Source organism: Jaculus jaculus, chromosome 5 (genome assembly GCF_020740685.1).
Source record: "Jaculus jaculus isolate mJacJac1 chromosome 5, mJacJac1.mat.Y.cur, whole genome shotgun sequence".
NCBI lineage: Eukaryota > Metazoa > Chordata > Mammalia > Rodentia > Dipodidae > Jaculus > Jaculus jaculus.
The window spans coordinates 55,142,474-55,165,408 of record NC_059106.1 but is presented as its reverse complement, the minus strand read 5'-3'; the positions used below and the strand labels follow the sequence as shown (position 1 = coordinate 55,165,408).

At 43.8% G+C, this 22,935-nt stretch overlaps 1 protein-coding gene and 1 long non-coding RNA gene across 3 annotated transcripts in view; one reads left to right on the top strand and one right to left on the bottom strand.

The window, feature by feature from the left end:
• The window catches only part of Zbtb40 (zinc finger and BTB domain containing 40), an 81,022-nt gene extending 61,926 nt beyond the window's left edge, over positions 1–19,096 (bottom strand). For both annotated transcript variants that reach the window (XM_045149427.1, XM_045149426.1), the window contains exon 1: positions 18,939–19,096. The gene's annotated coding sequence lies outside the window, so the exon portion shown is untranslated. The remainder of the gene's footprint in view (positions 1–18,938) is intronic.
• On the top strand, positions 11,880–19,963 carry LOC123460734. The gene is made up of 2 exons (XR_006637162.1): positions 11,880–12,014; positions 18,979–19,963. It is a non-coding gene; the product is annotated as an uncharacterized LOC123460734 (long non-coding RNA).
• The last annotated feature ends 2,972 nt before the right edge of the window (positions 19,964–22,935 follow it).

The following is a 22,935-nucleotide window of genomic DNA, read 5'->3' as shown; positions in this document are numbered from 1 at the left end:
CTACAGCTCCAGTCTCTCCTGTGACATGGGTGTATGGCTTGACACTGCTTTGTCTGAGGGAGCTAACAGCATTGGCCACAGATTAATTACAGTCACTCCATCAGAATACAAGGAAGACCACTTGCTGACATTGGCCACAGGCCTTCCTTCTATTGTCCCAGCATGTATCAGTAGCAGGTCAGAACTCCTTAATGGAACCTAAGCCCAAGAACGCTTCCCACCCACTCCCAACTTGCTGCTTGTCCTGCCTCCTCCAGTAACACTTGTCACTCACTGGCTACAGCAGACTTACCCTCATTCCTTCTCTCTCTGCTCTCTTAGGCGTTCTACCCCACACTTTACTCTCTACCACTATGTCCTCCTTCCACTCACTTGTCACCAGATGACAAGGCAGAAAATACACACCTACATGAAATGATTCCTTATCTAAAGACAAAAGCTGAGTATGGTGATGCTTATAAAACCAGCACTCAGTGGCAGAAGGATGGCAATGAGGAGGGCAGCTTGGACTACTCAGCAGGACTTTGTCTCAAAAATTATCATAAAAATCAGAGAACCATGCAACTAGATTATCCTCAAAGACTAAAGAAGAACCCTGTCACAGATGAAGAGACCAGTGGGAATTAAGTGGCCTGTCCAAATAATATGTATACGCAACAGCAGGGCCAGAACCAGAACTTCAGTTTCTGACCCTAAGTCAGAATAATTCCCAAAAAGACCCTAGAGGCCCTCACTGGGGAGGGTACCATGTGTCTCATGATAGACTAGCTGGCTTGGTCCACAGTACATTTACCACTGGTTCCTTGACTGATTAAGATACAAACCATCAATAGCTCTTTGTTTTTGGCTGTGTGTAGTATTTGCGTATATTATTATATTTATGATACAATGTGCAGCATGTCTGTACATGTATGTGTTCCATGTACACACCTGTGGAGGTCAGAGGAGAATGCCAGGTGTCCTCCCCTTTTGTTTTCTACATTGTTTCCTGGAGACAGAGTCTCTTACTAAACCTGGAGCTGCTGTTTGAGTCAGAGATGGCCAGCGAGCCCCAGGGATGCTCCGGTCTCCACTTCCTATGTGTGTGGACTTGCCCAGCTTTTCACATGGATGTTGGTGGTCAAATTCAGCTCAGGCCCTCATGATTATGCAGAGAGTGTTTTTACCCACTGAGCCATTTCCCAGTCCAACAGCTTTTTCAATAAGAATATATCTCCAAGCTATAAAACTGCCCAAGAGTGTCTCAGTGAATATATGACTGCATATTTCCTGATCCACTACTATTAGAACTAAAAGGTAGATTTGTGATTCAACAACAACAAATGTAACTGGTCACTTAAAATATTTGAAAGGCAATACATTAATGAAAACTTAACAAGTAAGAATGGAGATGCCTTTCTAATAAAATGATCAAACAATCAATTTTAAAAAAGCATTGGCATTTAAAATTTTCAAGACAAAGGGAAACCAAATAATTCACAAAGGAAATAAAAGTCAATAAACTGATTATAAAAAATATATTGACTCTCATGAGTAAAGACATTTAAATTAAAACATGAATATAGGAGCTGGGAAGATGACTCAGAAAGTAAAGTGCTTATATGTGCAAGCATGAATACCAGACTCTGAATCTCCAGCCCACACATAAAAGCTAGGCATGGCAGCATAGTCCTATAATACCAGCACTGGGGAGGCTAAGACAGGAGCATCCACAGGGCTTACTGCCAAAATGGGCTAGCAGAATCAGTAAGTTATAGATTCAGTGAGAGAACCTGTCTCAGAAAAGAAGGGGGAGAAAGACTGAGAACACTCAATCTCAACCTCTGGCTTCCACACACAGGCATGCCTATGTACACTTGCACCTGCACACATATTTGCACCCACACACATTGAAGATGCACAGCATGTGCACACACACATATACACCACAGATGTATGAGTAAAATTTGGAGGGAATTAAATCAGAAAGGTTTTCAATGATGATACTTACTTAGGAAGCAGTGGTTTTAGAACACAAGACTGCTACTCTACTCTGTTTTATTCAGTGACCTGAGCAAACCCCTTTACTGACTAAACTTCAGGATTATAAGTTTGAATGTGAAGATGAAGTGAGGTAATAGATGTGAGTCACTTTAATAAAGTGACTGCCGACAGAAAATAATAAATGTTGTTATATTTTATTGTTTGCTTGAGACAAGGTCTCATGTGGTCCAGATTGGCTTTGCATTCACCATGTAGCATAGGATGACCTGATCCTCCTGCCTCTATCTCCCAAGAGCTGGGGTTATAGGTGTGCACCACCACGCCCAATCTAGATGCTTTTATCATACAAATACTACTTGCGAAATACTCCAGAAGAGGGAAGAATGACTAGGTTCTCACACAATGCATGGTGATGGAAGGAAAGTATACACTGGCAAATAATCTGGACGCTACATACCCACCTAGAGTTAGAAAAATGTCCTTGGACAGAGAGAGAGAATTTAGGGTATAAAAAACGTTGTGGTTTGAATATGAAATGTCTCCCACAGGCTCAAGTGTTTGAATACATTTCCCAGTGGTGGCACTATTTGGGAAGGTTGTAGAGCCTGTGGATGGGAGGGGGGAGGACTTGAGATTTCATAGCATGGCCCTACTTCCTATTCACCTTCTGCTTCCTGACTGTGGATACATTGTGACTAGCCACTTTCTGCTCCTGCCTGATGCCTGTGCCTTCCCCACCATGGTGGACTATATCCCCTGGAACTAACTATAAGCCAAAATGAACCCCTCATCATTTAAGCTGCTTGTGGCTAGGCATTTGATCACAACCAGGAGCAAGTCACTAATACAGAGAGGAATATATTTTACTCATGTTGTTTGATTGACTTTTACCAAAGTGAATTTACATATGAAGTACGTAATTACAGATAAAGACAAGGAAATGAGAAATCCAAGATAGGAAAGAAATTAATGTTTATGTCCTCTAGGACACTATCAATACAGGAAGAGAGGAAGTGAAATACTTATCTGCACTGTATTTAGATGAATAGCATTAATGTGAAAAATAAAAAGAGGGGGCCTGAAAACATAAAATAGAACAGATTCTTAAAGTAAATATGGTACACAGCCATACTGTTGAATATCATGCAGCTATTAAAATAAGTGGGGCCTAGGGAGATGGCTCAGCAGTTAAAAGCACTTGCTTGAAAAGCCTGATGACCCGAGTTCGATTTCCCAGCACCCACATAAGCCAGGTGTACAAAGTATGCATGCATTTGGAGTTAATTTGCAGTGGCTGCAGGTCCTGGCATGCCCATCACCACCTCCCCACCACCATTTGGAAATAAAAATATTTTTAGAAGTAAAGTAAGTTCTCAGCTGGGGAATAGAACCCAGTACTAGAGTAACTGCTTGACTAGCATGTGGGATGCCCTGGACTCAATACTAGTAACTGGGTTCTTTATGACATCTGTAGAACAAGTAAGCAAAGAAATTATAAATTGGATCTTAGCAAATTTAAAATTTTTCAGAGCTGGGTATGGTGGTGCATATCTATAATCCCAGCACTTGGTGGAGGCAGTCAGATCAAGAATTCTAAGTCAGCTTGGGCTACATGAGACCCTAACCCAAAAATAAATAACCAATCCAGGCATGATGACACATGCCTTTAATCCTTGCACTTGGGTGGCTGAGATAGGAGAATCACTGTGAGTCTGAGGACAGCCTGGGCTACAGACTTGAGTTTCAGGCCAGCGTGGACTAGAGTGAGATCCAATCTGGAAAAAAACAAAAATAAACAAACAAAACAAAACACACACACATATATGCCTATACCCCAAACAACTTTTCTGTATGACAGTGTAAGTGGTGCTATCACACATAACTTGCAGAAAATCATGTATCTAATAAGGATCTAGTATCCAGAATCCATAAACATATAGGTAGCACCCAGAACTCCAACAACTCAACAACATATAAACCAAGCAAAAATGGACAAAGGACAAACCTATCTTCAAAGAAAACAGACAAAACAGCCAATGAGCACAGGAAAAGGTATATGACAGCATTAGTCATTCAGAAAATGTACATCAAAACCATCCTGAGATACCACATCATATACTCTGGGCTAGCTGTAATAAAACACGATAGAAATACAAGTATGGGGGCTGGAGAGATGGCTTAGCAGTTAAGGCATTTGCCTGCAAAGTCTCACAACCCAGGTTTGATTTCCCAATACTCATGAAAAGCCAGATATGCAAAGAGGCACATGTGTCTGGAGTTCATTTGTAATGGCTGGAGGCCCTGGCATGCCCATTCTCTCTGTCTTCTCTATCTCTCTGCTTGCAGATAGACAGACAGATATAGATTGAAAGAAATACAGGTATAGGGACTAGAGAGATGGCTTGGTGGATAAAGCAATTGCTTGGCAATTATAAGGATTTGGTAGTATCCATGTAAATGCCACTTATCATGCAGCTGCCCGTGATTCCAGCATTCAAGAGGTGAAGAGGGAGAATCCTCAGGGCAAACTCTCAGTAAAAGGGAAAGACACTGTGCCTCAGTAAACACAGTAGAGAGTGATCTAGGAAGCCACCTGACATCAACCTGTAGTTTCCACACACACCTGCACACAAGTGAACACACATGAAGAAAAAAAGGTAGTGCAGATGTTGATGGATGTAGAGAAACGGAAACCTCATAGAAGTGCTGGTAGGGGGCTGGAGAGATGGCTTAGAGGCTAACGTGTTGCCTGCAAAGCCAAAGGATCCTGGTTTGATTCTCCAGGACCCACGTAAGCCAGATACACAAGAGGGTACATGCATCTGGAGTTTGTTTGCAGTGGTTGGAGACCCTGGCATGCCCAGTCTCTCCCTCTCTGCCTCTTTCTCTCTCTCAACTAAATAAATAAAATGTATTTAAGGAAAAAAAAAAAAAGGGCAGGTAGGGACAAAAATAGAACAGCTCATGGGGAACACACTTTGGAAGTTCTTTACAAACTTAAATACAGTAGGCAGGTTTAGGCACACACCTATAACCTAAACCTTTGGTGACATAGGCATGAGGATCCTGAGTTTAAGGTATGAGACTTGATGAGAAAGAGAAACACTATATGACCAGAAACCCCAGTGATAGTATACATCAAAAGAAAAGAAACTAAACACCCAAACAAAAGCTTATGTATTAGTATTCATAGGAGCACTAGACTCAATGGGCAAAAAGTGTTAACTTAAAGTCCATACTATGAGACAAAATGTGCATCCCTCCAGACAGTGGAATAACATTCAGCCATAAGAAGGAGTAAGTTACTATGTGCTATATATTGCATGAGCCTTTTTTTTATTTTCTGGGAAAAAGAGATTTATTTTGGCTTACAGGCTCGAGGGGAAGCTCCACGATGGCAGGGAAAACGATAGCATGAGCAGAGGGTGGACATCACCCCCTGACCAACATAAGGTGGACAGTAGCAACAGGAGAGTGTGCTAAACACTGGCATGGGGAAACTGGCTATAACACCTATAAGCTCGCCCCCAACAATACACTCCCTCTCCAGGAGGCATTAATTCCCAAATATCCAGCATGAGTCCATTTATACAAACATCCAAAATAGGCAAATTCAGAGACAAGAAGTGGGTTAATGGTTACCAAAGGCTGCAGGAAAAGAAGAAACGAAGAGTAATGTTATATAACAGGTACAGGGTTTTGTTTGTTTGTTTGTTTTTAAGTGATTTTTTTTAAAAAAGTCCCAAAAGGCCGGGCATAGTGGCATATGCCTTTAATCCCAGCACTTGAGAGGCAGAGGTAGGAGGATTGCCATGAGATGGAGGCCACCCTGAGACTACAGAGTGAATTCCAGGTCAGCCTGGGCTAGACTGGGACCTTATCTTGAAAAAAAAAAAAAGAAAAGTCCTAAAGAGTAACTTGCATAAGAAGAGACAAAAGATTGTTAGAACCACAAGTTGGGACATTTTTCACAGAGACATTGCCTCTACCCCCAACAACGCATGACCCATAATCCCCATGGGGTTGACCTACATCCCCAATGAGGAAGGCCCCTTCGGAAAGTGGGCAGGAAGGAGGGAAAGGATGGTACCAACATGTGTTATTTATATACTAAATATGTCCATATCTAATAAAAATAAAAAATGCCTGAAGTAGTAATGATTACAGAGATTAACTGTACAATTTGAAATGGCAGGTTGTATAGTATATAAATTAAATCTAAATATTTTTGAGAAAATCAGGCACTTAAAAGATTTGTAAGGGCTGGAGAGACGGCTTAGCAGTTAAGCACTTGCCTGTGAAGCCTAAGGATGCCAGTTCAAGGTTCGATTCCCCTGGACCCACGTTAGCCAGATGCATAAGAGGGCGCATGTGTCTGGAGTTTGTTTGCAGTGGCTGGAGGCCCTGGCACGCCCATTCTCTCTCTCTCTCTCTCTCTCTCTCTCTCTCTGTCACTTTCAAATAAATAAATAAAAATAAAAATTTTTTTTTAAAGATTTGTAATAATGTGGGGGAAAAGATTTTTTTAATAAAGGGTTCCGTGTAGCCCAGGCTGGCTCAAACTCCTAATCTTCCTGCCTCCACACCACAAGTGGTAAGATTACAGGGGCATAGCACAATGCTCAGTTTGGGAATATGTTCTTAATCTATTACAAGAAATACGACCAGCATGCAACATACTCCATATACAACTAGCTCAATGTACAGGCATGTGTATGCATACATGTATTTGCATGAAGAACACTAAATGTATACTTGAATCCTAAAAGTGGTTATCCCCAAGTACTCTCTTTATGGTGGGCTTATTTTTTTGTTCACACATTGCAAAATTTTCTGTGGCATATACTATTTTGTTTTGGTTTTGGGTTTTTGTAGTGCTGGGGATCAAACCTGGGCCTCACACGTACAACGCAAATGCTCTATTACTGAGCCATGCTCCCTGCCCAAGTGTACTATCCACCCAGGAAATTTAAGAAGAGAAACAAGATAAGTCTGCCTGGCTTTAAAGCTAGGGTCTTTTCCAACACTGTTCACTCTCTAAACATTTCTGTTCCCGCCAAGTTCCAAGCACAGTAAAATCGGATCCTTTCTGCCAGAAGGAATTACTTAAGTGTAGAGTGGGGCTCAAGCCCAAGTCCATTCACTGTGCTGGGAAGCCTTCATGCTTCTTAATTACATGCAATGCTGTCCAACCGCAAGACTTCTGGGAGAGAACCCACCTCCCCCAGTGGTTAAACCAGACAGCATAGGTGTAAAACCTGAATGCATGATTACCAACTATGTAAGAAATTATCTAATCTTCACAGGGATCAGTTTCCACATCTCCAAATAAGGGCAGTCATCTCACACCGGGTAACTGAGCTAACATATCTGAAGCGCCTGCTCAGTATGCCACAGGCACAGAAGGTGCTCAAGGAGTCAGAAGCATGGAGAAGACTCAGGACCACCAGCAAGCCTGGGTTCCACAGCTGTACACTAGTAGTGGGCCATGATCTCAGATGCACCTCTTAGAACCACTCTAACCAACTGCCTTTTCCAGATTCTCTCAATTTCTAATGAAACTCTTCTTGAGGCATTCTACAAAACACAATGAGGCAAAAACATCAAAATCGTCTAACAAACTGTTTATGCCCTCTTACCTTCTAATTCATAGAAACAGAAGATTTTTCAGGGCTATTACAACAGAAGGAGACTCTGCCAGACTTAGGTGCCTTTCTGAGCACGCTGCTCTGATCCAGTTCATCCAAGATTACTCTTCAGACTCCGTGGCAAAATCCCCTGAGCAACACATGTGTCTAATGAGTGACTAGGGATTGGGACTGTATTATACCTAATGCCAACTTTTCCATCTTGCAGTCAAGAGTCTCAACAAGCAATCACCACTTTAATGCGTTCAAATCCAGCCTCTTAGGTGTACAAAAGACCCTTGGCTTTGTCACTGATAGGCCTTTTGCTCTGACCTGAAAAACAGATGACTTCTGCATTCTCATAACCTGATTATCATTCCCCTTCAGCCGGGAACACACCTGGACCACACATCAACACAGTACTAAACTCAAAAATCAAAGATCCCCAGCTAATGTAAAATGAAAAGGCCCTGAAAACTAAAGCAAATCACATCAGGCACTGTGAGGCCAGAGGCTGTGTGCTCAACATCAAAGGTTGGGAGCACACCCTCTAGAAGGCCAGTCTGGGGTGGGAAGATGCCACCTTGCTCCTCGCCCACCACCATGAGCTGAAGATTGAGGCAAGTTGCTAACTCTCAAGTTGAGAATTCAGTCTCCGTATGTAAAGCTGGGAAATTATTAGTGGTTTCTCTCATAGGTAGTTGTAAGAATTAATGGCAAATGAGTCAACATACACAAAGAGTAAGTACCTCCTATTGCACTGTAAACATTGATTAAATATTAGCTATTACCTAGCATGGCATAGTGCTTTTGGGAAAGGAAATGTGAAAATTCCTCTGCCACAATATTTGTTTTTATCTCTGTGCTTCACTACTTTTAAGCTATATGTGTACCTTCGAGATACACATCCAACATTACATAATTGGTTTTGAAAGCAGAGACTTCACAGACAACCCACTGCTAGTCTCATACAGCCAGTCTGGGATGAAAGCCAGCTGGGAAACAGAGAGGGAGGCCGCTCATAAGAGCGCCCAGCTGTACTCTGACAGATTTCATACAAAACCCTACCTGCACTGAAAATAAGGAGCCACCAAGAACCTCTGAAATGACCTGGCCCAAATCTCACATGTCATGAGCATTTTCACTCCCAGTTCCCTAATGAAAAGAAACGATGCCTGGTTCCTGAGATACAGACGCGCAGTTGTATCTCACAGGGACTGGTTCCAGAAGTCCCTATGGGTACCCAAATCCCTCACTGATTGCTGACTGAAGCTGAGGATTAATCCCAGGGCTGAGCACATACACTCTGCCATCAGCTACACCCCCAGCCCCGTGTCCTTTGTAAATTCATACCTTCCCTTTGGTATCCACATGGGATTTCCAGGACTTCCGCGGACAATGAAATCTTTGTATACCCAAGTTTCTTATATAAAATTGTGTAGACCTTGCAATAACCTATACACATCCTCTGTAAATTATCTCTCTAGATTACATAAAATACCTAATACAATGCAAATACTATGTGATCAGCAGTTACAGGATATTGTTTAAGGAAAAATGACAAGGAAAACTTATGTACATGTTCAGAACAGATGCAACTTTTCCCCATTCTCCATCCAAGGCTGGTTGCATGCATGGATGAGGAGGAGCACGCAGACATGGGAAACTATGTTCTAGATGGGAAACAATGAGGACAGGTGCAGGAAAAGAAGAAAGACACAGTCTAGGAGGTTACAGTAGGGACCTAACTATAGCAGCTATCAATGATCAGACATTTAGTATGCCCTATGCACACTGTCAAGCATCTATATGAGTGGCTTTATGTAATTTTTGCAAAAGCTGTGAGAAGTTGCTATTATTAACCCCACTCTCCACCACGAAAGTGGAGGCCTAGTGAGATGAAATAAACTGCCTAAAGAACTAAGCCAGTGAGTGGCAGTTGGGAGATGTCAGACTCAATATGAGACTTGCACCAATGTTACATTGCCCAAGCTTGAGAATTTCAAATGCAATGAAGCTTAATCCTATAGTCTTTATTCTAGTAAAGTTTTAGAAAGCTTTCTCTGGTCAGAAATATGTGTGAGCATACCAGTAAACAGGAGGTCTTTCTTTCTTTCTCTCTCTCTCTCTCTCTTTCTTTCTTTCTCTTTCCTTCCTTCCTTCCTGGTTTTTTTTTTTTTTTTTTTTTTTTTGTGGCAAGGTCCTGGAATTCACTATGTAGTCTCAGGGTGGCCTCAAACTCAGGATGATCCTCCTACCTCTGCCTCCCAAGTGCTAAGATTAAGGACATGTGCCACCACGCCCATATCAACAGCAGTTTTTAATTAAATAAGAGCAGAGGGCAGGGCTAGCTAAGCAATATAGCTCTTTCTTGGCATGCATGAGACCCTAGGTTCAATCCCTAGCATTGTAAACAAGAAAGTACATCAGGGGCTAGACAGATGGCTTAGTGGTTAAGGTGCTTGCCTGCAATGCCAAAGGACCTCAGTTCGACTCCCCAGGACCCACAATAACCAGATGCACAAGGTGGCACATGCATCTGGAGTTCAACTGCAGTGGCTGGAAGGCCTAGCTTGCACACATTGATATTCATTCTCATTCTCTCTCTCTCTCTCTCCCTCCCCCCCCTGCCTCTTTCCCTCTCTCAAATACATAAATAGAAATAAGCTATTTAAAAAAATAAAAGCATAGATGGCTTAGTGGTTATGTGGTTGCCTGTGAAGCCTAAGGACCCCGGTTCAAGGCTCGATTCCCCAGGACCCACATTAGCCAGATGCACAAGGGGGCTCACGCATCTGGAATTCCTTTACAGTGGCTGGAGGCCCTGGCATGCCCCCCCCCGCCTCTTTCTATCTGTCTATTGCTCTCAAATAAACAAATAATTTTTTTTTTAAAGCACATCAGACTGAGTAAACACAGAGCCTACTTAAATCTCAGCTGGATGAGGCTGCAATGTAGTGTGAATCTGTTTTTTTTTTTTTTTTTCCTGAGACGGAATCTCACTTCAGCCTAGGCTGGCCTTGAACTCATGGCAATCCTTCTACCTCAGCCTGTGTTCTCTAGAATGGAGCTACTGAGAGGTAGTAGACATTTCAAAGGCAGTGTGTAGGGACAGTCTGGTCATTGGGGGCCTGATCTCTTCCTTCTCATTCCCTCACCATGAGGTGAGATCTGCTCCTGCCATGACACACTGCCTCACCACAGGACTCAAAGAAATAGGGCCAATCAACCTTGGACTGAAATCTCCAAAACCATGAACTTTTCTCTCTATAAGTTAGTATACATGATGCATTTGCTACAGCAACAAAAAGCTAGGTAACAAAGACACCATGCAAACATTCCTGTAGCACCCCCCCCCACATACAACACCAAGGCCATGACAATAATAACAGTGAAGCTGAGAGACATGGGAGTCCAGACAACCAGAGTGGCCCTAGGCCATCTTGGATGAACTTGGTGCACTTTTCCATCCAGCAGATTTTCACTGAGCTCAGCCAAATGCCCTTCACAGAGGCTTGGCACTACAGTAAGAAAGACCTTCGCACATTGCTCTCAGGAAGCTCCCAGTGCAGCTGGCAAGAGGCCTCTCTGCTTAAATTGCCTCTCTTTACACCTTTGTAGAGAGCAGAGAAACAGAAGTGACTCTGAACCTCGTCTTCCTGACACATGTCCTACTGACTACTCAGATCACTTAAGACTCAGTACCCCTCTGTGTCCACTCCACAGAGGAACACCACTCTTATACTAGAAGCTCCTTCCTTTTGTCTTTGAAGAAGTGGGAATTGCTTTCACAGTCCACCATCAGGAAGTTTAACAAGAGGGTTATCTTAAGGAACAAAAAAAAAAAAAAAAAATGCAAAGAAGGGTAGCTTCTCTACTGCCTTTAACTCTGAGAGAGAGCCTGTGGGATTCATCGTATTTTCTCAAAAATGTTCAAAGAAAGACATGGAAAACTTTGTCCTCAACATTTTGCAGCCCAGGAAAGAAACCTGAAACTCAAGGGGCCAATTATCCCACTGTCTTGGACTCTGACCTTCAGAAGCCTCCCTCTGGTTTTAACCTGACTGGAACTGAGGGCGGCTGACAGCACAGGCCAGCTAAAAGCAGCTTGTGTCTGGGGTGGTCATATTTAATGACTGCCAGGCCTTCAGAGCAACATTCAAAAGTTAAGTGTCACACCAAACGTACAGGCTAATCGAGCAGCAAGTTTCACTGTCACTTTAAATGTGTTAATTCCGCTACGTTCCCTACATGCTAGGAGTGAGGCACTTGGAACAAGGGCAGCCCTTTGAAAACCAACCAACCCCGAAAGCATTAGGAGAACCAGAAAGAGGAAAACAGCAAGCAGAGCACGTAGAGAGGCAGCGAAGCATGGAGGTGGAGGGCCAGCTGTGTGCAAACAGGGTAAGGAGCAAGCTGCATGGGATGCAGAGGTGGGCGGCAGACACACCATGACCAGCGTGGGAGACCCTCCATTATCGCCCTTGCTTCTGCTTTTTGCAGGCCAATGGGAGCTTTATATTTGAAAGGAGTCTGCATAAGGACTACCAGAGCTAGATCTGACTTTAGCTTTGTGACCTTCAGTGCTTGGTCTTCAAATTGTGCTTTCCCGAGTGTAAGAAGAAACTAACAGCAGGGGACCTTATCATGGCACTCTCAACTTTATGTTGGCATTTTCTCTTAGTAATTTTTAGAAACGGGAGCTGGGAGTATAGATGGTGGATTCTAGCTCAGCAGCAGAGCACCTGCCCAAGATGCTTAAAGCCCTAGCACCACCACCACCACAACAAAGTTCTAAAAGGAGAACTCATTTTGTGCAATGAACATAAGACTGCTTCTGTATAGGTTTTTCTTTTTTAAGTGACAAAAAGCTTTGCTTAAGGGGGGCACGATTTTACTGGAGAAAATCTGAATGGTCCTGCTCCTCTGGAGTAAAACTAAAACTAAAGCTTACTGGCTTCCACTGGATTTATGTTCTTCTGGTTGGAGTCTGAAAGCTGTATAAAGATGGTGAACATTCCCTGATTACTCAGGTTAAATACTACCTAATGCCTAGCTGCTGTGAGGATTACGTAATTGTGCAAATAGCAACACAGTATTCCTGGGATGGAACAAGAGAATGAGCTCCTCTGACCTAGTGAATGAATGGCTGTAGACTCAGGAATACCTGGATGTGCACACAGAGACCTTTCCAAACACAAGTCTTGCTTCCAGCCACCTCTTCCTTCCCCTTTCTTCTTTGTCCAATCAACAGCACGTAAGGACTGCTGACTGTATGCAGGACACCATACTAGAGGCAAACAACAGCACTGAATTTGAGGGGACAATACAAGAGGATGAGTTTTGGGGTATCTATGAATTGTCTGAAGTTAAATGCTAGAAGGCTGTTTCTATAATTCAGGACAAGAGGTCGTTGTCTCTTTAAAGGAAGAAAAGGGGAGCAAAAACAAACTTGTAGTTTTAACTAACTCTTCCTTCTGTTATCCACAGAGACAAATATGTAATTAATTTGATTTTACCATTCTATAACATGATATATATATATATATATATATATATATATATATATCAAAACATGTTGTACACATTAAAAATCACTTAATTTCCACACTAAAAAATTACTATAAAATTAGGTCTGGTGAGATAACACAGTGGTTAAAGGCACTTGCTTGCAAAGTCTAAAGGCCTGAATTTGATTCCCCAGTACCCACATGCACAAAGTGGTATCTGCTTCTAGAGGTCTCTTTTATAGTGGCAGGAGGCCCTGGCTTGCCTATTTTCATTCATTTGTTCTCATTCAATTTCTCTCAAATAATAAATATTTTTTAAAAATACAAAATTAGGGATGGGGAATGTAGCTCAATGGTAGAGCACATGTTTAGCATGTGTAAAGCCCTGAGTTTGATCCCTAGCACTAACAAGAAATGCATCAACTTTCTTAAAAAGCAGCAGCAAGCCAGGTATGTTGGCTGACACCTCCAGTCCCAGCATTTGGGAGATGAAGACAGGAGGCTCAGAGTTCAAATCATCCTTGGTTACATAGAGAGTTAAAGGCCCACCTGGGCAACATGGAAGAAGAGAAGGAGGGAGAGGACAGACTGTAGCATCTGTTAACAAAACTGCTGAGACATCACATCACCACCTCACAGTGCAGTGCAGCACAGGGTACTAACAGTCATTTGAAAGGCACTGCTCAAGTATACTACTAAGGAGATATCTACAGACATGCTTGACCATTAAAGTCAAGGAACCAAACCTAAAGAGAAACTTTGAAACCTGAGGCCAAGGTCACAGCACTGTCACGACTCCAGTTTGGTGGTGTTACCTGTGATGTTCATTATTGGCTCTACTCCTTTTGAGGGTCAAGGACCCTCTGAGATCTAATTAAAATGATAGGCTGGCATCTTCGAAGGACTCATGAACCCTTTGCAATCCAATATTTCACTGCAAGATTAACAGTCTCTGACTCAGGTAGAACAGCTATACCATATTTACTTTATGTAAGAAAATGAATACTTAATGCCATGATTTTGAGCATTTGGAGTTAAGTAATATCAGGGAAATAGGAAACAAGCCCACTTTCTTTCCTTGCCCTTCCTTCCCTTGAGTGCTGCCAGAGTATCACAGCTGCATACTCTCTGAAAATGAAATGCTGCACCCTCTGCATGACTTACAGAAAATGACAATTTCATCCCTGGATTTAAATGCTCTTAATAGTTAATCCTCTCCTCTGTGTGGTTAGTAGCTTCCTTCTTCACATTATCAAGAGATGACTTTAGAAGGCAGACTATTGGAGATCCAAAAAAGCACACCATACTGCAATTCAATTTCCTCGTGGAAATCAAAGTGCTCACCGGGTTGGGGAGTTGAAAGAGGCTGAGGGTCAGCGCCTTCCCCCAGGGTGCCAGCCCAGGCAGGACTGAGAAGGGTAATATAAGTACTCAGTATGAGGCATCAGGGCACACCAATTTGTTTTTCAATCTATTTTATTTCAGTACACAGCATCGCTACAGTCAGATAGCACAAGAAAACAAGCCACACTTTAGTTTTTCTCAGTCTTCCTCAATCTCCAAAAGCAGCTGAGTATTGCCAAAGTGCAGCTTGTTTTGCTGGGCTGCTGTCTGCGTGGATGCTTTGAACTGAAATAAAATAGATTGAAAAACAAATTGGTATGCCCTGGCTCCTCCTGCAGCTCCATATTATCCTTCAAAGCTGGCGCCACCACCTACTCTTTACTGGAACCCAGCACACACAAATCACAAAGCAGAACCTGTGGTGCTCAGATGGGAAGGTCCACCCATACCTAAAATAGCAATTTAATTCTGGGCTTGTTGTTTAACACTGCATTAACATGCCACTCTCTGTCCAGTTCCCTGTTCCATTTGCCAGCCTGGATTATATCTTCAGATGACATGTGCAACCACAGTTTACAGCCAAGCTCGACACTGCTGCTCTTATAGCTGTAGAGTTCCCCCGATTTTATTACAGCCTGTAATGTCTCCTGTTCATGGACCGAACACCTTTATTTGTGCCTCCTCAAAAAGCCTGCTACTTTTCAAGCATTCAGCACTAAGGATGCAATGTTATCATGAAAACTTAGTAGCTATCCAAAATCATCTGCAAACAAAATATTCTGAAATCACCAACTAGAAGCCCAACATTGTCTCAGAATGCCTTATGAAAAAAAAAAATGTAGCCAGGCATGGTGGTGCACGCCTTTAATCCCAGCACTAAGGAGGCAGAGGTAGGAGGATCACTGTGAGTTCCAGGCCAACGTGAGACTACAGAGTGAATTTCGGGTCAGCCTGGGCTAGCAAGACACTACCTCAAAAAACAAAAACAAACAAACAAAAAATAATAAAATAAAATAAAATAAATAAAAGTAGACACTGGGGTTGAGGGTGTAGCTCAACTGGTATGCTGTAAGCCTGGGTTCCTCCTTGAGGACAAATCCTGCAAACTTCAGTTACCTTTGATGGAGGAAGAAAACAATTCCAAGCTTTAAGCGCTGACATGATGAAAAAATGCTCTGCATAGACAACTGGAAAATTTGGGTTAAAAAACTAAACTCCACTTGGAAAAGTTGTTCTCTAGATACATCCTAGAAAGAGCTATTCCCCTCCCCCTGAAGACAGAAAAACACACATCCCTAACACCCCTAATTTTGCCTGTAACACACTTGTGGATTTAAAAAATATATATTTATTTGAACAAGAAAAAGACACAGAGAGAGAGAGAGAGAGAGAGGGACAGACAGAGGGAGAGAATGGTCATGCCAGGGCCTCTAGCCACTGCAAATGAACTCCATATATATGCACCACCTTGTGAATCTGGCTTACATGGGTACTGAGGAATAGAACCTGTGTCTTTAGGCTATGCAGGCAAGCACTGTAACCACTAAGACATCTTTCCAGCCCTTTAAAGATTTTTTTACACGTGGTGGCGCATGCCTTTAATCCCAGCACTCAGGAGGCAAAGGTAGGAGAATCACCATGAGCCTACCACAGTGAATTCCAGGTCAGTCTGAGCTAGTGTGAGGCCCTACCTCAAAAAACAAAACAAAAGAAACAAAAAAAATTTTTTTTTTACATTTGTGGATTTTTTGTTGTTATTTAATAGTTTATTAAATAAAGTTCCATCTGGGGCCAAATTTGGTTACTTCTCTCACTGGAATTCAGCAGTATATGTAATAACATGCACACATGTAGCCCTGGCATTCTTTTTTAAAAAATATATTTATTTATTTCAGAGAGAGAGAGAGGCAGAGATTTAGAGAGAGAGAAAGAGATAGAAAAGAATGGGCATGCCAGGGCCTCCAGCCACTGCAAACAAATTCCAGAAGCATGTGCTCCCTTGTGCATCTGGCTTATGTGGGTCCTGGAGAGTGGAACGGGGATTCTTTGGCTTTGCAGGCAAACACTTTAATTGCTAAGCCATCTCTCCAGCCCCAACCCAAGCACTCTTGAAGCTAAAGCAGGAGGATAGCTTGAGTTCTCCAGTTCAAGATCAATAAGACCCCATATCAAAAAGAAAAGATGGGACCTACTACTACATTTTTTTCCTATTTAGCAAGCAAAGCTCTTTGAAGGGTCCTGTCATTCACACAGCTGAAAAACATTTATGACATGCCAAGAGGCCCAGCTCTCCCAATAGTAAAGCAGGTTTCTCACCGTTCCCTGGCTCCCCAAGTTTTCACCACCTCACTGTGTCTGAGCCTACTGACAACTGCTTCCTCCTGGCTCTCTACCTTCTCCCTTCCCACTGGACTGGCATTCTGTTGCTGGATAACTTTTAACTCAAACCACTCTCTCAAGAGAGGTCTTCCCAGACCACTCCCCAGATTAGATTCTGTCTCAACAGTCTTTTTGCTTCCCTAATAGCAGCTGCCAAAATTTTGAGTGACTGTCATCCCGTACTGTCTTGACAGTAGGTTTTAGCATGGGGACCTGAGAGCCCAGGGCACTCCTAATCACCCTGGGCATCACAGGGCCTATCATAACGTCACTTGGTACATATGAAACATTCAAGTATTTACTCAATGCATGCTCTGGATTTACTTGTTTAATATCTTCTTAGAAACACCAGGTTGTGGGCACCAGTTGGCAGCTATGGAGACAAAAAAGGTGTTGGCACTGCCCTTAAGCCAGCCAGAATGACAACACGTTGGAACATAGTATGGTGCAATCTATCCAGCTTCAGCTCCCAATTCCATTGTGCAAAAATCACGTAATCTTAGTCCTTTATCCCTTATGAGATTATCCCCTCATTTGTAAAATGTTAATTGTCATAGATTAAGTGGCAGTGCACATGAGGAACCTAGAGCCTGTACAAAGGAATTTCTCCATAAACACCAACCACTAATTTTATTGTTACAATGCTATGACAGTGGTATATGAAATTATCTTTGTGAGCCAGGCATGGCAGTACATAATTATGATTGTAGCACTTGGGAGACTGAGGCAGGATGACCTCAAGTTAAGGACTGGCCTACACTCATAGTGACATCAGCTTATTTCCTGGGATTTGAATCATACCTGGCACATAGTAAGATGTTCATGAAATACTAAATCCACTCACTGACGCAAGCACAGGTATTTCAAACTATTTGTTAAATCAATTATGAAAAGCTAGGTTTGGAGCTGGGCCCTGATGGGACATTCTTATAATCCCAGTATTTGGGAGTGAAGGCAGGAGGATCAAGGTTCAGCTATATATCAACTTCCAGACCAGTCTGTGCTCCATGAGACCCTGTCACCAAACAAACAAACAAAAGCTAGACTTGGGAACTAGTGACATGGAATAAAAGGGGGATTTACGCCAAAGCACAGAAAAAAAATCACTGAGATTGCTTAAATCTCCATAACCCATACCCAAATTCGGATACAATCCCATAGAACAACACTCCAGAATGAAGAAACTCGAAAGAAACAAAATATGAAGCAGTCTGACATTGGCCATCAGACAGAGGGTTCTAAGGGACAGACTCAAATGACCAGCCCTTCTTTTGCAAACGGGAAACAACTAAAGCAGCTGCTGGTTTACTGCAAGCGCTGGGTGGATGATATCGCTGGTGTACAAAGAGATACTCCTACCTTGGTAGGGATATGAAAGCCAGAGTGTTTTGTCACCTAAAGAGTTCTAGTGACGATGGTAACTTTCTCATTCCCTGCGTAGGGACTCGACGGATGGCTTTAGGACAACATTGGACCAATCCACTTGGGTTTTAGCCAGGAATGGACACACTTTGTGTAACCTACGAGACCGACATGTTTTGGTTTTGTGGACCTTGCCATCCCGGTCCAGTAGCATCCAAGCAACCGTCTGCTTGGTTAGCAGGCCAGCAACCAGAAAAAAGTAAAGGAACATGGCCGCGTCCCCCGTGAAACTTCGCATGTGGGCACCGAAGTTTAATTTCCGATGACTTCCATTTCCTCCCGAGCATTTCAAAACGTAAACAACATCCTTAGCTGCCAACACACAGACACGGAGAGCGGGGAAGGTGGGGGAGAGGCGAGGAGCGGAGCCGCGGATGTAGAGGGCCGAGGCCGGTGTGGGGAGGCGAAGTGCGACCTGCAGACCTCGGGGCCCGACCCAGCTCCCGCAGGAGACCGTGACATCTGCAGCGCCCGAGGTGCCGGTCACCGCCCGAGGGGTCGCGTCCCCGAGGCGGATCACGGCCGTGACTGAGGCCAGCCCCGCGGAGCTCGCCCCGCCACACCACGCGCCAAGGTCCCGCCGGCGCGCCCCTCTCTTCCGAGCCTCTCCGGCCTCAGTCGCAAGGGGGGGGGGGGTCTCCACGCTGAATCCCAGCCCGGTTTCTATGGTTACCTGTTCAGCACCGATTCAAACTGCCGTTCTTTATTGACAGCGCCATAGAGGACACGAACACTCCTGCCCGAAGGGAACAATAAAGCTTTCGCCATTCAACAGCGCCGAAGACGCCAGAAGGCAGCCATCTTGAGGGCGTAGACGCAGACAGCGCCGGCCAGGATGTGAGCACGGACCACAGTCACGTGCTGAGGGGAGATCTCGCGAGAAGAAGGGGGGGGCTGAGTCACGTGCTCCCTCTCCACCAATGGTAAGGGCCTTAGGGTCAGCTGGAGCAGCTGTCCTGTTCTTGAGCAGCCCCTACCCGGACTTTTACCAAAACTGCTTGGAGAAGTTCTGCTGGATTCCACCGCCCCTGGCTGCGGTAGCTCTAGGGTTAGGAGTCTCTCTCAGTGAGTGGCAGAGAAATGGACACCAGCGGTCTCCAAAGAACAAGTTCAACAGCGGAGCGGGGGCGGACCCGAAGCGCACCCAAGACCCTCTCTCATTGGTGAAGGATTCTTTGCCGCTAGATGTGATAGGTTAACCGACTACGTATCAGCCAATCACAGTGTCCTGAAGGCACCTTGGTCCCGCCCCTGCTGGGCTGGAGGCGGTGTTTGTAGCTTTCCTTTTGCACGTGTCTCCTCACTTTCTTTTGGCCTTGCGCTCCTCAGTTCGCTCCTTGCACGAACAAGTTGAAGTCAGCTGCAGGCGGTATCAGATGAAGTCACATCTGCGCTGGTCCAGTGAACGCAGCCACTTTGTGACATGTAGCCTTTTCTTTGCTACTGCCAGCTAGGCGCGCCGCTAAACAGACTTCTCGGTACAAAGGCGCGCTCCTTCTGCGGTGACAGCTGTCCTGAGATCGGTCGCTGTCAGGCTGACTCACTGCATCACCGTTTAAATCAGAAATTCGACCTACCGGGCAGAGCTGTCACTCGCATTGTTACTGTCACCTGAGCCATCGTTATCTACTACTGTCCCTGCCCGGTTTGTAACTACTGCCACCGACATTAAACTTCCAATAGTTCTGTTCAACATAGCATTCTGTGGCCAGCTGTCACCCTTTCCGTTGTTTTTTCACCATCATTATCCTTCAGCTCCCTTTCCAACCACAGTCAAGGCAATAATACTAAACAGGCTTCTACCTGGTACAGCTGTCTTTGTCACTATTAATCACCTTATTAGTTATTCTCACAGGTCTCCATCACAATCAGGTAGCTGACACTGCCTAACTGTAACTGACATTCACTTACATATATACGTGTATGTATATGTATATATAATATATATGTATATATATTATTGTCCGTGGCTGCTGCAAATGAATGCATATATATATAGAGAGAGAGAGAGAGAAAGAGAGAGAGAGAGAGAGAGAGAGAGAGAGACTTCAAGTAGACAGAGAAAAAAACTACATGAAAGAGCCTCTTGCCACTGCAAACAAACTCCAAACATGTGCCACTTTGTGCATCTGTCTTAACGTGGGTACTGGGTACTCAAACCCTGGGCCAGTAGGCTTTACAAGCATCTTTAACCACTTTAACCCAGTCCTCGATTACTTTTATAGTGTCAAGGCTACACCTACATTCACCTATAATGGAATCCCACAATGTAGAGCTGCCGGGTTTAGCACACACCTAAAACTTAGGTGTTCAGAAAATTTGTGCCAAATTAATAGATTTTTTTAAAAGAATTTTTTATTTATTTGATAGAGAAAGAGTTATAGAGAAAGAATGAGTGGGCTAGGGCCTCTAGCACTGCAAACGGATGCCAGATGCATGTGCCACCTAATGCATCTGGCTTTACATGAGTATTGGGTAATCAAACCAGGGTTGTTAGGCTTTGCAGGCAAGTGGCTTAACCACTGAATCATCTCTCCAGTTCCTGAATTAATAGATTTAAAAGGATACAACACTATGGCTGCAGTACTGTATGGAAATATGATTAGCTTGAGTCTCAAGCAATGGCAATAAGTGTCAATCTCCTTGGGTTACCCAGATTCTGCATCCTGCAGGGATTAAAAGAAAAGATCACAAAGAAAGAGGCCACTATGTACACAGGAGTTCCAGGACCATGTGTATAAAATAGATGTGTGTGCTGGGAATCAAACTTAGGGTTTGCAAATGCTAATCAAGGGCTCTGCCACTGAGCTAGACCCCAATCCCCAAAATAGGATTTTTGTTTGTTTGTTTTTCAAGGTAAGGTCTCACTCTAGCCCAGGATAACCTGGGATTCACTAGGTAGTCTCAAGTTTGGCCTCGAACTCACAGTGGTCCTCATACCTCAGCCTCCTGAGGGCTGGAATTAAAGGTGTGAGCCACCATGCCCAGCTAAGATTTTGTTTGTTTGTTTGTTTTTGTTTTTCGAGGAATGGTCTCATTCTAGCTCAGGCTGACCTGAAATTCACTGTGGAGTCTCAGGGTGGCCTCGAACTCTCAGTGATCCTCCTACCTCTGCCTCCCAAGTGCTGGGATTAAAGATATGTGCCACCGCATCAGGCTTCAGCTAGGATTTATTTATTTATGTGTGTGTGTGTATGGGCATACTATGGTCCGTGGTTGTTGCAAATGAATGCCCATCCTGCTTTCAGCTGTACAAGAGTGGCTGTGGAATTGAGCCCAGACCTGCAGAATTTGCAAGCAAGCACACTTACCTACCGAGCCATCTCCTCAGCCCCAGGAGTACAATTTTCACAAGGTTTTTGGTTATTTTTAAAGGAATACATGTTTATTGTAGAACATTGAGAAAATGTGGAAAGGAAACTTTTCTTCAGAAAAGTATTTAGAGTAATAGAGTGCGTGCGCGCGCGCGCGCACACACACACACACACACACACACACACAGGTGCATGCACATATAGACACTGGGTCCATAGTTGCAGTTGCCCCATAATGTTTATTTGAAGTTTTGCATTATGGGTTGAGCATTCCTGATCCAGAAATCAAAATTCCAAAATGCCCCCAAATCAGAAGCTTTTTGTGTGCAACTTGGCATCACACGTAGGAAACTCCACACCAGAACTCATGGTACAGGTACAGTTAAAACACAGGTGGGGCTGGAGAGATGGCTTAGCGGTTAAGCGCTTGCCTGTGAAGCCTAAGGACCCCGGTTCGAGGCTCGGTTCCCCAGGTCCCACGTTAGCCAGATGCACAAGGGGGCGCATGCGTCTGGAGTTCCTTTGCAGAGGCTGGAAGCCCTGGCGCGCCCATTCTCTCTCTCCCTCTATCTGTCTTTCTCTCTGTGTCTGTCACTCTCAAATAAATAAATAAATAATTTAAAAAAAACACAGGTGCACTAGAAAAATAGAAAATACTTTCAGTCCATGTATGTAAGTATGTGTATGTAGCGCTGATGACTTCTGTATTTAGACTTGGGTCCAGTTCCATGACTTCTCATTATGCGTGGCAGATATTCCAAAATCTGAAACCCAAGACCCTTCGGGTCCCAAGCATTCTGGATCAGGAATGCTCAACCTGCATGCAACATTCCTGGGGAACCCACTTGCCTACTTCTCAGAAACAAGAGTACAGGAGGGCTGGAGGTGAGCTAGGGGTGAATGGCTCCCTAGTGTTGCAAAAACAAACAACAAAACACTGGTTGGGCACAGTGGAGCTCCTATAGTCCCCGTTTTACTTAGGAGGCTGGGCAAAAGCATCACTTGAGCCCAGGCATTGTGGGTAGCATAGGAGAAGCGGGAAAGGGAGTGGAAACATAAGGTCTTTGAGAACAATATCCCTCGCCTCTGGCCGGTCATCACATGGAAGAATAAGAAAACAAAAGACTTTTGGATAACTTTACTTTCCCAGAGAATCTCAATACCTTCGGAAAAGTGTGCACTTCCCAATTACCAGAAATTTGACCTTGAGGGAGAAGATACTCGAGGATTTTTCTACTTTCCTTATACATTAACAGAGAATCAGGCCACAGCTCCACCTATGATGCCTGAGAGGGCTCCAGTTACATTTTCTACTGCAGGGCTTGGGCTGTGGCTCAGTGCCAGAGTATGTACCTA